This window comes from Mytilus galloprovincialis, chromosome 12, assembly GCF_965363235.1.
Source record: "Mytilus galloprovincialis chromosome 12, xbMytGall1.hap1.1, whole genome shotgun sequence".
NCBI lineage: Eukaryota > Metazoa > Mollusca > Bivalvia > Mytilida > Mytilidae > Mytilus > Mytilus galloprovincialis.
The window spans coordinates 68,874,192-68,888,739 of NC_134849.1; the positions used below are offsets into that span (position 1 = coordinate 68,874,192).

Consider the following 14,548-nt stretch of genomic DNA (forward strand, 5'->3'; position numbering starts at 1 on the left):
CAAAAAGATAAAAAGTTGGGTTGCAAGTTGAAAAAAAACATTGTAACAGCAGCTGATATGAAAACTGTCCTCGACTCTAGAACAGGTAAATTAACAAAATGTACATTGTTCAAACAGAAAACATAATTACAACACAAACTCACCGCGATCTAAATGTGACCTGTTAAAATAAGCAAATCTGGTTCTATACACAATTTCAGAGACAGTCTGATTCTCTTAAGTAAATTTCATTTCACAAATAAATCTGACATGATAATGACAAAATGTTAGACGAGTCACAGACTGAGGCTCACATACACATCAGGGGCGGATCCAGCCATTTTAAAAAGGGGGGTTTCAACTATATGTCCCCATTAAAATGCATTGATCGGCCATAAAAAAAGGGGGGGTTGCAACCCCAAGACTCCCCCCCCCCCCTGGATCCGCCAGTTTTGTCAACAGTTTTGAGAAGGTTTTTATTGAAGGAAAGTAGAATTTTTCATATAACATGGAGAAAAAACTCTACATTTTTGACAAGATATTTACACAAAAATGTAACCTCAGAATGCAGGATTTTACATCTAATATTCCAAAATTTTCTTGGGGGGGCATGCCCCCAAACCTCCCTAGCTGGTTCGGATCACTTCGTGATCCTCACCGGGGACACAGATTTTATCCGGTCCAGTACATATAAATTCAGGCTAGTATTTTTTTTTTACTACCCCATAGGGCTAGTTATTCAAATAGTTTTTGGCACAGACTGTAAACAAACAACAACCACTGTATGTCTGTACTCTAACTATTTATACAGAAAAGAAGATGTGGTATGATTGCCAATGAGATAACTTGCCACAAGAGACCAAATTGACACAGAAATTAACAACTATAGTTAACTTTAGATTGCCTTAACCAAATGTTAGTAAACTGTTATACAATGCTTATTACCACTAAACACAATCAAGTTTGAATATTGGGGGCGTCACTTTAGTCATTCTAAAGTTATGCCCCTTTACAAATGGTAAAATTGCTATTTTTTTTAGTTTTCTTCCTATTTCTGTAGTTTGCCTTAATCTGATGTGATAAAACTTTTATACAATACTTTTTAGTTATTTTGTGTATATTTAAATTGCAGAGTAATGAATATCTTATATTTCATAGGGATCAATATACAGGGATATTGCTACTCTGATTTTTATTCTATAATTTAATCTCTTTTGGCAATTGTTTTCAACGACTTGCATCTGTGTGTACATACCATGAGTTTAAATAAAACAGTACCCAGTAGTTGTCTGCATATTTTCTATCCTTTACCTCTACTGCATGTGATTAATAAATTTAACTATGATGAAAATAAATTTATAAAATATTAGTTATCAGCGTTTGGTATTTATTTGTGCTGCTTTAAAGGGAAATTCCGCGATTTTTTACTTATCATCTAATTATGTTCATCTTAACATAAAAAACACATTTGCAAAGTTTTAAATTTATATTCCTTCTAATAACGGAGAAAATCAAGTATTTGTAACTTTTTTGGTTGAATTCTCGAGTGGGTCGTGACGTATTAGCCCGATTTATTGAATTCTGGGAAAAAATAAAATCTGTTTAACTCTTATAGCTTATCGACAATATACGTAATTGAAAGCGCACAGCTGACGAATGGTCGAAGTTATTAACCACAATATAAGAATGAACGAAAATGAATATGCATATACCGTTTTGTATTGATTGAATTAAACTCCTATAAAATTATCTCTAGTAAATGTTTTTGAATAAATTTAATTAATTATTGTTGAGATTTTTTTCATAAAATATTTATTGAACATTTTTACTGATATTGAACTGAAAATATTTCAGTTCTATTTACCGTTATTGTTTTGATAATCATTTCAATGCAACTAATGTGTGAGCAGAGTGTGTATATTATTTTGTAAAGGTCACTGTATATTTCTCGGCTTGAGGTCAATTCGTTTACCTTGTAGCTATTTAGCCGCAGGTGTGAGTTCAAGCGTACACAGGTATAAATGTTGTTATTTGGAAAGGATAAACAGAAAGGATTAGAAAGAGTATGCTGTCACGATGTTAATACACTAAGATTTAATACACGATGAGAATAAAGATACAATAATTAAATTGTGTAAATTAATTGAAAATAAAATTCAGATTCGTAATTCCGAAAGTGTATAAAAAAAATAAAAGGAAACAATTTTTGATTACTTTCTTAGCGGCAATTGGCGTAAAGATTCAAATATGAAGCAAAAAATAGTAGTTTTAATCTTTTATAAAAACTAAATGCAATATTACCCAATTTGATATACCATTGTACATCTGTTTGATATCATTGACTTTACCGGAATTTCTTAACTTGTATTCAAATCTGGCTGTGTTTAAATGCTAATAAAACTATTGCAATTTTAAAGTTTTTAATTGACAAAAAAATACAACATACAACATGCATGATTTTTTTTTAGTTTCTTTTTAACATTTTATTCTTACATAATTAAATTCATTTGACAATCATTTACACGAACTTTTTGTGAAAAGAATATCAATTATCTAAGCTAAGGCATTATTTCTTTTGAGGATTTTTGAGGATTTTTTTTTAAATTCTATGATAATATTTGTGCAATGTTGAACATGATAGCCGTCATTAATCCAAATAAGTAATACAGTAGTTGTAATAAAAGTTATATTTTAGTCATGCATAACTGATATTGACAAATTTATAATAGTTCGTCCATACATCGTTGTTCTTGAAACAATCATTATTAGTATACATGTAAGTTTCCTGACGTATAAGAGCCATTGAGGATGAGCTCCAGAGAAATCAGACTAGTGGCGTTTCGTTCCTTTGTTTGTTGGGAAAGGAGAGGAAATGCAACCGCTTGTACAGATAAACGACAGAATTACCATACAAGCATTTATAGTCAACACAATCAGAAAGAGTTCCCATCGTTAGACGGGGAATATGAAGGCTTCCAAGAATGAACAAGTGACATGTCTAACTCTGAACAGTTAGAAAACAGACTATCGACATCGACCGCTTGTTCTTAATATTTGAAACTGTATGCATATATATACGTATACGTTTATGATATATATAGTGATGAGTTCTTGCGTCTGACAAAAACTAAATTCCTTCATGGTTATATCTTGCCATACGTTTATATTGGTTTGTAAGGTGATTACTCACAATCGTTATTTGAAAATCCTGTTTGTGAGATGTAGATTCATTTCAATACAGAAATTTCGTCTATATATTTCACAAGTGTATAACACGGAGAAGCTCTGAAGGTCCATTACTCCCATTTTGTTTGGGTGTGAACCATCGATGTTTCAGCAATATCACAGAATAAGATGATGATGGTAGAAAGAACTATGGGCGTCATGTGGCAAATATTACATGCATATCGGACAATGAGTTGTCAATCTGTATGAAAAGATTTCCAATACAACCATATTATTGAGAAGGAATGTTTACATGCTATACTCTCGTACTAGTATTACAGGGTTCTTGTGGCGTTCACCTTAGACACACATCTTTTTAACGATGTTAAAAAAAAGACAGAACCAATTTAATGTCATATTTCCCTATTTTTTAAATATAACTAAAAGTCTTTTATCTGACAAGAATACCCCTATTTAGCGAACAAGTAATTTATTCTTTTTTCTGTTATTGAATACCAAGAAAGAAACTAAATCCCGAAATTAATTTGAAACTTTGATACTCAAAAGTTTCCCAGCAAAATATTCACATTCCCTGGGGATAATTAGTGTTCGTCCAGTGGCATATATAACAATTGTGATGACGAATTACTTCCTTTGTTCGAGAACAATCTTATTGAAATATAAATCTGTGATTTTACTAGGTCCACAGCTTCAATGAACCAAAGCAAAAGTTATACATCGACCTGTATTTAAATCAAATTGGTTCTCTTCTTCTTCTGGTATACAATAGTCTATCGATATTCGATGATTACATACTGTTGGCATACGTGGACTAGTCTATTTACAACACTTTTACCCCTATTTATTCAAAATATATGTTTTTTTCTTATGTTCAATGTATACATGTATATATTTTAAATTGCGCTATAGTTCCGTAACTTTCTATCCAGTCGTATTTATAAACGAATCGTCGGCAAGTGCGTACATTTTTTTAAATCAATATTTCTGGTCTGTTCCAATCTGTCCTTCACTATTGACAATGACTATATATTACATTTTCCCAAATTCACCCTTGGAAAAAATATTAAAATAGATTTTAATTTCATCAAATCTTATTTTTTGGGTATTATTTATATGTTTATGAATTATATTCTTTACACCAGAAATGTTATTTATAAACAAGCGTATGAGTTTAGTAATGACAAGTAAGACAGAGTTGTATATTATTCATCTGATAATTCAAAATGGAAAGTTATAAGTTATAAGTTATCAGCCGTGTACACTGATCAATACCTGCAGAAGTGAAACGATGCATGAACTTGCAAGCCCGACAGGAAATCGCTTGAATACCTGGACGTGTCACCTCACACCCCTCACAATACCTTTGGAAGTAATACCTTTAGCCATGCTGGTGATCAGATGAGGGAAGATCAAAATATATTTGTTTATTACTTTAAAGAATTATGAACAAATTAGATTTTCGAAAACAATTTTCACGGAACACTTATTTATGATTTCAACTTTGACTTTTCACCTAATTCCAATATCAACAGTTTAAAAACAACAGACCATGGTAATTTAAAAAAAGTAAGAATATTTTTCGTATCAAGTTAGTTAGTCGGATAAAACAACCGTACGATTGACAAGATATCGACACGCAATTACGACTACATCGGTTACTGTAGTTTTGTTTCTTTGTGGTTTATAGACATATCGTTTTTATTAATCGGGAAAGAAGACAAAATGGCGGATCGCAGAGAATTGATACTCTAAATTTAAAATCGATGGTGATCGTTTATCTAGCGGAATAAAACTTTAATATCTATGAATTTGAGCATTTTTATACAGAATGAACATAATATCAATTTTTGATTTTTTTGCGAAGTTTCCCTTTAACAAACATCAGTTGATGTATTTGTCAATTTCATGTTATCTTATACATCCTTAATTTTGACTACTTAGTTTCAACAATTTTCAAAAAAATAAATAATTCAGTAGGCTCTTAATCTTGAGATCTATACAGCTGAATATTTGCTTATTTCTTGTACATTTATTTATGCTTAAATATTTTTTATATATTATAAAACCACCATGACCCAAATCAATTTTTTTGGAAATTTCATGGATTTAGAACTTTGAAAAAATCACTTAATGGGTTTATTTACTAACTTTTATTTATTGGAAAGCTTTATCTCATTCACATGTGGAAGAATTAAGGCATTACTGGGATTAAGTCATAAAGTAAAGAAGTCCCATCGATTATTATTGCAGTTAAACAATATTTTTAACTAGTTCAGTAATCGCACATCAACGCTGGGGGTATTATACAACTCGTCTGGAAGAGTTATTGTCCGTTATCGAACCCAAGTTATCTTTCTTCTTTCGAAACCGTAAACAAATGGCGGCCAAAAATCTACGTGAACAACAGTCTCGATTTACAAGTATTTTTGCCAAGAAAACGAAAATGGAAACGGGTTTTGAAAGAAAATAATTCAGTAGCTCATAGAAATAAAATTTCGAATCACACGTGTGCTTAAGAAATGTTGCCGAATGGAAGTGAAAGTGATATACGGTCATGACGGTAGGCAATGACAAAAATTATCTTCCGACTCAATCAATCTACGTTTTCAACACGCGTTTTTAAGGTAAACTAATTTTCACTCTATGAAAAGGTTACGGACGATCAACCTATGATATTTATCTACATTTTATCAAAATTTGACCGCATAACTCGCTACGGTTGCCGAGTTTTCAATGACCCAAACTACGAGGTCGTTTTTGCTGAAGCACATGTCAAATTAATCCTGGTCAGGCAAATGGCTCGTGCAAATATCAGTGTTCTCCCCAGGCCCTTATAGGACCACGGGCCCGCGATGTATAATTTTCTACCGTGGTGGTATCGTTCTTGCCGCGATGTATAATTTTTCACCGTGGTGCTAAAATTTTCGGTAAAAAAAATCATATAACGGTAAACCTTTCTGTGGGGTATAAAATTTCAGATGAAAATTGACCAGTTCAATCCAGTTCTGACAACCAAGATTGTTTACACCACGTGATCGATTTACCTTTTGAGGTTAACCTTGATGATTGGGCTTAATCGATGTACATGATTCTTGTGTTTTAATTAATTAAGAGATCATAACTTAATGATCACAGACTTATGAGACTTTTGAGGGACAAGCAGACATTTGTTAATAAACTCTATTACTCCAGCCTTTGGTCATAAAAGATTTGCGTATTTTTAAAAACGTGAGTTACTTCCCCTGATTTAGCGTATTACAAAAATGTGCTCCTAAAATATTACCCATCATTTAAAATAGAAATAAAGTACAAATAGAATGCAAAATTATATAAGGATGTTACCTCAAGGAAAAAAACTTTTTTTGAGTATACAACAAAAATATATTGCAAATTATTTTTGACAATCATACTTTTATTAAAGCACAGACATATTATATTAAATAAGTAGTATATCCATTTTCACATCTACTGACTGAGTTAGGGCTGTAAAGTAAAACAAGGTTGTTGAAAACATCTGTTCATATAGCTGAATAGTATTAAAAAAATTTAATGATTAACTTTTACAAAATAAATTTACAATGATTGGAACTCAGCTAGACATGACAGCTAGATCGATGTCTAAAAAAAATCATGTCTAAAGCTTTGGAAAATAGTATTTAATTTACTAAACCTTCTACATTAAAATTTAATCTTGTTTAAAGTTAATTGTTATGGTGTAATCTAACAAAAATGGGGAGTGTGGGGAATGTGTAGTGTAACTATACAAGTATCAGGACAAACTTGGCTTGATCAAAGTATAAAAAGTGACTAGTTTAAAGACTAAAAGTGCTTTCTGTTATTTATTCTTAAAAGATATTTAAGTAAACAAACTGTTTGATTTACTTTTTTTTTACCCAAAGTCTACATAAAACAGTAAACAAAACAAAAGACAAAAAGGCACAAAAACTAACAAGAAGAAAAAATAAGCGATGCAACGCGACACAACATATTGTACAAATCATTTCGACACGCGTTACCCTGGTGCTATCCCAAAATCCTGGGGAGAACACTGAATATATTTCGGCCAGGAAATCCCGCGAAAAAAATAAATTCAGTAGCGAAAGTGTTAATGTACTTCTGCAAAAGTGTCATTGCAACTCCTCTGAAACTACACAACAGAACTTCATGAAACTTTGTAGATAATAAGGACATACTATGCAGATGTGCATATCAACAGGAAATTATGATTCAATATTTTTTCTTGCACAATTTTTTTTTACTTACACTTACTATATTTCTTTAATGATAATTTGCAAATGATTTGGGGATGTGGGGTATGTCCAGGATTTTGGCCAACCAACCAAGATGGCCGCCATGGCTAAAAATAGATGATAGGGGTAAAATGCAGTTTTTGGCTTGTAACTCAAAAACCAAAGCATTTAGAGCAAATCTGACATGGGGGTAAAATTGTTTATTAGGTCATGATTTATCTGCCCTGAAATTTTCAGATGAATCAGACAACCCGTTTTGAATTGGTAATTTTAAGGAAATTTTGCTGTTTTTTGGTTATTATCTTGAATATTATTATAGATAGAGATATTAATAACTGTAAACAGCAATCATGTTCGGCAAAGTAAGATTTACAAATAAGTCAACATGACTGTAATGGTCAATTGACCCCCTAAGGAGTTATTGTCCTTTATAGTCAATTTTTAACAATTTTCATAAAATTTGTAAATTTTTACTAACATTTTCCACTGAAACTACTGGTACAAGTTTATTATAGATAGAGATAATTGTAAGCAGCAAGAATTTTCGGTAAAGTTAGATGTACAAACACATCACCATCACCAAAACACAATTTTGTCATGAATCCATCTGCTTCCTTCACATAGACCAAGGTGAGCGACACTGGCTCTTTAGAGCCTCTAGTTTGAATAATGTTATAGATAGAGATAAACTGTAAACAGCAATAACGTTCAGCAAAGTGAGCTCTACAAATCAGTGAACAGGATCAAAATTGACAATTGACTTCATAAGGAGTTATTGCACTTTAAAGTCAAATTTTACAATTTTTCGTAAATTTTTGCAATCTTTTTCAAAAATCTTTCCTGAAACAACTGAGACAAATTTAAATGTACTTGGACCCAAATAAACATTATGGTATTTATTTAAAAAAAAATGTAAAATGTGTCCAGTGACCCTGTCTGCCTAAAACATGGCAGACATGGCTAAAAATAGAACATAGGTAAAAAATGCAGTTTTTGACTTTTCCATACATGTATCTCTGAAACTAGAGCAAAAGTATAAAGGTTGCATTATTCCATGCATCAATTGTAAATAAAAATATCATGTGCACAACACAGGCTCCTTGGAGCCTCTAGTTTAAAATGTTTTTCTTTTCTTCAAAATATCATGTTGATCTATGCTGTAATGTACACACATTTTGTTGAAGTTGAAAACATGACCTTTGAAACGGTTTATAATTCCCCTCATTATTATTTCTGTTCACAGGTGTTGCTGGATGTCAAGTCTCTAAATGTGCTAACAACACATCATAACACAAACTGATAACACACAAGTTAGAAGGAATAAATGATTTTAATGAGTTGTGAGTTGAAAAAGATGGTATACTACTGAGGAAAGCCTACAACATCGGCAAGGTAAAATTTATTCCTAATAAATCCATAGACCAAATGGATTTTGGTAAACGACAGGAAAATAAAACAGAATAATGTGTGATAATATCAGGATTTGATTTACCTGTTAATGTAACTGGAAAAATCAAAATGCCTAAAACAGTTGGTGCAGTTAATCTCCATGAAGGACCAGAAATAAAAAAACAGAAAATTGTGAAGACTCATCCAGTTAACCTCTCGTCACTCAGAAAGTTCTGATTATATGCTGTTCTTTTGCTCAAAAGTTGGCTGTGTCATTAGATTTGCTACCTTAAATTGACTTGAAAACCATCTATTGATAGCTATATATATATATATGTAGGAAAGCATTGTTAACAGTTGCAACAGGAAACAACCTGACACTAGTGGGCCAGGTTGTGAAATGAAGTGGTATTTACAACCAAAAAATAAACCAACATCAACAGATGGGACTGAAAATGAATTTTCTATAAGTAATAGGAGATAGGCTTTAAAGAAAGACAGGAGAATATCATGAATATCAAGATTTCCTAATTATTTTTTTTATAAAAGTATTGGTCACATATTATTAAAGTACATTTTACTAAGCATGCTAAGCAATCACTCTTTTGAATAGAAGGTTAAGATAAATATTTGATCAATGAAAACTAAGTTATATTAGAATATATGTTAAAACAATTTTGCTTGTACCATCATGACCATATAATTATTTAGTTTTGAGAAAATTAAACATTTGAACAACTTATTATCTATCTTTTTTTTATTCTTTACTTCCATTATCTCCAATTGACTTTCTTGCTTGTAGTAAACATTGAATTTAAGTTCAGTATTATCAATATGCAAATAAGGGTGGTTTCACTTTATACATGTTAGTTCACTAAAGGGATAAAATTCAGTATGCAAGACCATTGACTTTTGCATATTTACACATTGACGAAGAAAATGGGGGCACCTGTTTATATTTGATTTAACTGCTTGTAACACTAAACAAATATTTTGCAGGAGTACATGTTTATCACATCTTAAATAAAAAAAATCAATGTGGGAGACACAAAACATAGTAATCGTTTGCTAAAATTTCTACACTAAAGTGCTGTGTGATATTTGGATCAATATATTGAGAAAACTATTTGGTTCTAAGAAATCAAATCCTTCATTTATATCAATTCAGACCCTGTTGATGCTTGCAAGATAACAACACAATTATTGTGGACTTTGGCTCATTACTAATGTAAATCATAACATTTTTCCCCATGGAAATAGTTCAAGCGACCCTCCTCCCCAATCATACACAAACACGCTATATATTGTTCCACTCAAAATGCAAAATATTAACCCTTTAAACCCTGATATATCATATGTATAGGAATTGGCATGACATAAGTGAATATTTCACCTATATTTGATCAACATGGGGCGTAAAAATCATAAATAACTCTGAAAAATTGACGATTTTGATGGTGCTGCCACCTACAACAGCGAAATATTTCCAAACTTTTTTTGTTTCGATTTATTCTATAGGGCTTCTACTAAAAGGGAATATATAATAAAAGTGTGTATACTGTTGCTGTTTCTTAAAAAAATATAATGAAATTAGATGAAATTTGCATTTTTCTAAAATTCATTTTGATCACATTTCCATGGTTACGGTTGCTAGGGAAGAAAATATTTGAAATCAATTTTTAATCTGTTTTCATATTACTATACATATGAACTCTATTTAAAGTATAAACTTGCAACAAAAATTCTATTATTTAAGCAAGATAAATTACTTTAAAAACGTGCATTTTTGTAGTTTTTCTTGCTCATTTTTAGCGGCCATCAAGGGGAAATTTGAAAATGAATATTTTTAACACAAAAATTATTTAAAAAAAAAAAATCATATTCAAGTTCTAATAGGGTAAATCCATATCTAGACTATGCAATTTGATCAATTTGCCAACATGGACTTATCACTGTTTGCCTGATTCTTACATGGACCTGTACTTAATATATATGAGACAATATCTGAAAAAGTAGTTTTTGGCAATAAGAAAAAACCAAAAAAAAATCTTTAGACCGGGTATTTTAATAGCACAAATCGAAGAACACGCATTGGGGATCTAGGAACTGTTGTCTGTAATTCAAACAATTGTTTAAAAAGGAAACAATGGTAATTTTAAAATTAGTACAAAATATAAAAAAAACCAGTTCTTTCCTGTTACCAAAGTGAATCAATTTAAAAAAGTTTCTATTGGGAATACAGAATAAGTTTCAGACACTATTTGTGGTTTACTAGTATATCCTGCAATAGTTTATCAAATGCCAATTATTGATTTTAGCATTTGCAATACAAAAGGTTTAGAAATATACTTTAATATAGTCAGATATGTCGGTAACATGAAAGAATCTTGAGTAACAGGACAACGGTAACAGGACAGAGTTGGTAACAGAAAGGATTTTTCTGCTTTATTTTAAAGTTTAAGAAAAATACATCATTTTAGATTGGTCACAATTGGAAGATAACAGCAAACAATGTCATTTATTCTTTGAAACTGTATTTGCAAGATGAAAAATCTGCCTAGGTAATGAAAAATGTTAATATAAATTCCTTTCTGTTACTATCTACTATACTAGAATTGCACAATGTTCTCTGCTGTTATCAAAAGCAAAAAACCTATTTTTTTATTCAATATACTGTATATTATTTTGAAATTTATTTGATATGGTGGTGGTAACTTGTATTAAATGAAATGGTTGGCATATAGTAGATTAACTTTTCGATTCTTCTGTGAAAATGTCTTAAACATCCTTCCTGTTACTGATGATGGTTATGCTGTTACTTTTTATCAGGTAACATGACAGAACGTAACAGAAAGGAATTACCCGATAGTTTTTGTCCTTTTTATCACATTATTAAATGTAAGTGTATTTCTTGTGACATATAACTTTTAAAAAGATGATATAAAAACACACCTAATGTTGTGGTGCACACTTAAAAATATTCTCAGAAAGTGTAAGAAAAGGCTATAACAGGATAGGACACCAATAAGTATTTTTCTATAAATTCTTACGTTGGATGGGCTTGAATTTTTAAACTATTTCTTTGTACTAATGCATTCAGAAAATGATGCTCTTCACAATACATAATGGGAAAATAACTATTGGTCTTGTAAACGTTTCCACAAGTAAAAAAAACTCAGTGGTAACAGGAGGGAAATCACCCCTGGGGACAAATTTTTTTTCTCTTAAAATTTGCAAAATTTTATTACTTGCTTTAGTTATAATCATGATAATATAAAAAGACAAATGAGGGGCAAGTTTATTATATAATATATCATATATGTGAGGATCGGACGCCTGTTTAATTAATTTGGATATTATTTAAATGATTTAGTTTAAAAAAAAACACAGGGGACAACATGATTTTAGGGGGAGTTGAACATTTAAATTACTTATAGTATAACTAATTGCCGTATTTGAATATCAAAAATAAGACAACGCGTGACCGAACGACACATGGATTAAACGAGTGCGCATCACGAGTTAAATCCATAGCGGCGTTCGGTCACAAGTTGTTTTATTGTACTTTTAAAATTCTTCAAAATTAACCATTTTTATCAAACATTACTGTACAGAACTGTTAACACATTTTGTGTTATTAGCACATATATTTAGCCAGTTATTTTGGCTTCTTTTTAATGTTTGTTGTACATTGTTCAGGGAGTTTTAATGTCACTTTAAATTTACAGGGCTTCCAAAAAATATTTGAGCCAGCCGGACATTTTTTTTTTCAATCCCTTTTTTATCACTGTAGACCTTGGTTGTTTTCGGGTTATCTACATGTAGGTACTGTAGATTAACTGGAAAATAAAAGTCTTTCAACCCCAAATATTATGGGCTGTTTATTTAGCAATGTTCAAAGTTTTGGTTTCCAAAATAATAGAGCTGTGGATAATCCAGTTTTGTCTACTTAACTTTTAATCAATGTCATAATATTTTCTTACCAGTGTCCTTTTTCGCTTATTTAAACGAGTACCATGTTAAGTTTTTATAAGAAATGGCTTTTATACTATTCAAAACAACAACCTGAACACACTCATCCATTTTGTCATGCCAGGTATTTGCAAGGGATGACTAACATGACTAATAAGAAAAACACACAATTTTTGGACAAGGTTATGAACAATTTTTTGTTCATAAAACTTATCATTATGTTCCCTGTGTGAAAGATCAAATATATCAATCACTTCCTTGTTGAAGTAGTTGCATCAAACAATACCATACAACAGCTTTAAGACATGACAGCTATCATTATGTGAATAAAATCTGAAAATCATGAATACATGCAACTAAAAAATAAACGTTCATAAAAATATATCTAAATTTGGTATCCATTGTGACGACCTCATTTTCATGGTTCAGTGGTCTTAGTTAATTTTTTTTGTTTTGGTCAATTTCTCAGATACTATTAGCATCCAGTCTAATTATATTTGGTGAATGGAATGTTTGTAAGGTGTACATGTCTGTCTGGCAATAATCATCTGACCTTGACCTCATTTTCAGGGTTCATTGGTCAAAGTTAAAGTTTGTGATTTGGTCTATTTCTCGGATACTATAAGCATCAAGTCTATTATATTTGGTTTGTGGAATGTTTGCAAGGTCCTCATGTCTTTCAGTCAGTTTTCACTTGACCTCGACCTCATTTCATGGATCAGTGAACAAGGTTAAGTTTACAGGATTAAGTCCATATCTCAGAAACCATAAGCAACAGGTCTTCTATATTTGGTGTGTGGAATGATTGCAAGGTGTACATGTCCAACTCACATGCATCATCTGACCTTGACCTCATTTTCATGGTTCAGTGGTCAAAGTTAAATTTTTGTGTTTTGGTTTATTTCCCAGATACTATTAGTTTTCAGTCAATTATATTTGGTGTATGGAATGATTGTAAGGTGTAAATGTCATCTGGCAGGTGTTATCTGACCTTGACCTCATTTTCATGGTTCAATGGTCTTAGTTAATTATGCCCCACCTACGATAGTAGAGGGGCATTATGTTTTCTGGTCTGTGCGTCCGTTCGTCCGTTCGTTCGTTCGTCCGTCTGTCCCGCTTCAGGTTAAAGTTTTTGGTCAAGGTAGTTTTTGATGAAGCTGAAGTCCAATCAACTTGAAACTTAGTACACATGTTCCTTATGATATGATCTTTCTAATTTTAAAGCCAAATTAAACTTTTGACCCCAATTTCACGGTCCACTGAACATAGAAAATGAAAGTGCGAGTTTCAGGTTAAAGTTTTTGGTCAAGGTAGTTTTTGATGAAGCTGAAGTCCAATCAACTTGAAACTTAGTACACATGTTCCCTATGATCTGATCTTTCTAATTGTAATGCCTAATTATATTTTTTACCAATTTTCACGGTCCATTGAACATTGAAAATGATAGTGCGAGTGGGGCATCCGTGTACTTTGGACACATTTTTGTTTTTTTTTGTTTTGGTCAATTTCTCAGATACTATTAGCATCCAGTCAGTTATATTTGGTGAATGGAATGTTTTTAAGGTGTACATGTCTGTCTGGCAATAATCATCTGACCTTGACCTCATTTTCAGGGTTCATTAGTCAAAGTTAAAGTTTGTGATTTGGTCTATTTCTCAGATACTATAAGCATCAAGTCTATTATATTTGGTTTGTGGAATGTTTGTAAGGTGTACAATTCTGTCTGGCAATAATCATCTGACCTTGACCTCATTTTCATGGTTCATTGGTCA

At 31.5% G+C, this 14,548-nt stretch overlaps 1 protein-coding gene across 1 annotated transcript in view; it reads right to left on the reverse strand.

Moving 5' to 3' along the window:
* LOC143055150 (uncharacterized) overlaps positions 1–14,548 on the reverse strand; it is a 360,248-nt gene that overhangs the window by 128,384 nt on the left and 217,316 nt on the right. The gene's annotated exons all lie outside the window — the stretch shown is intronic.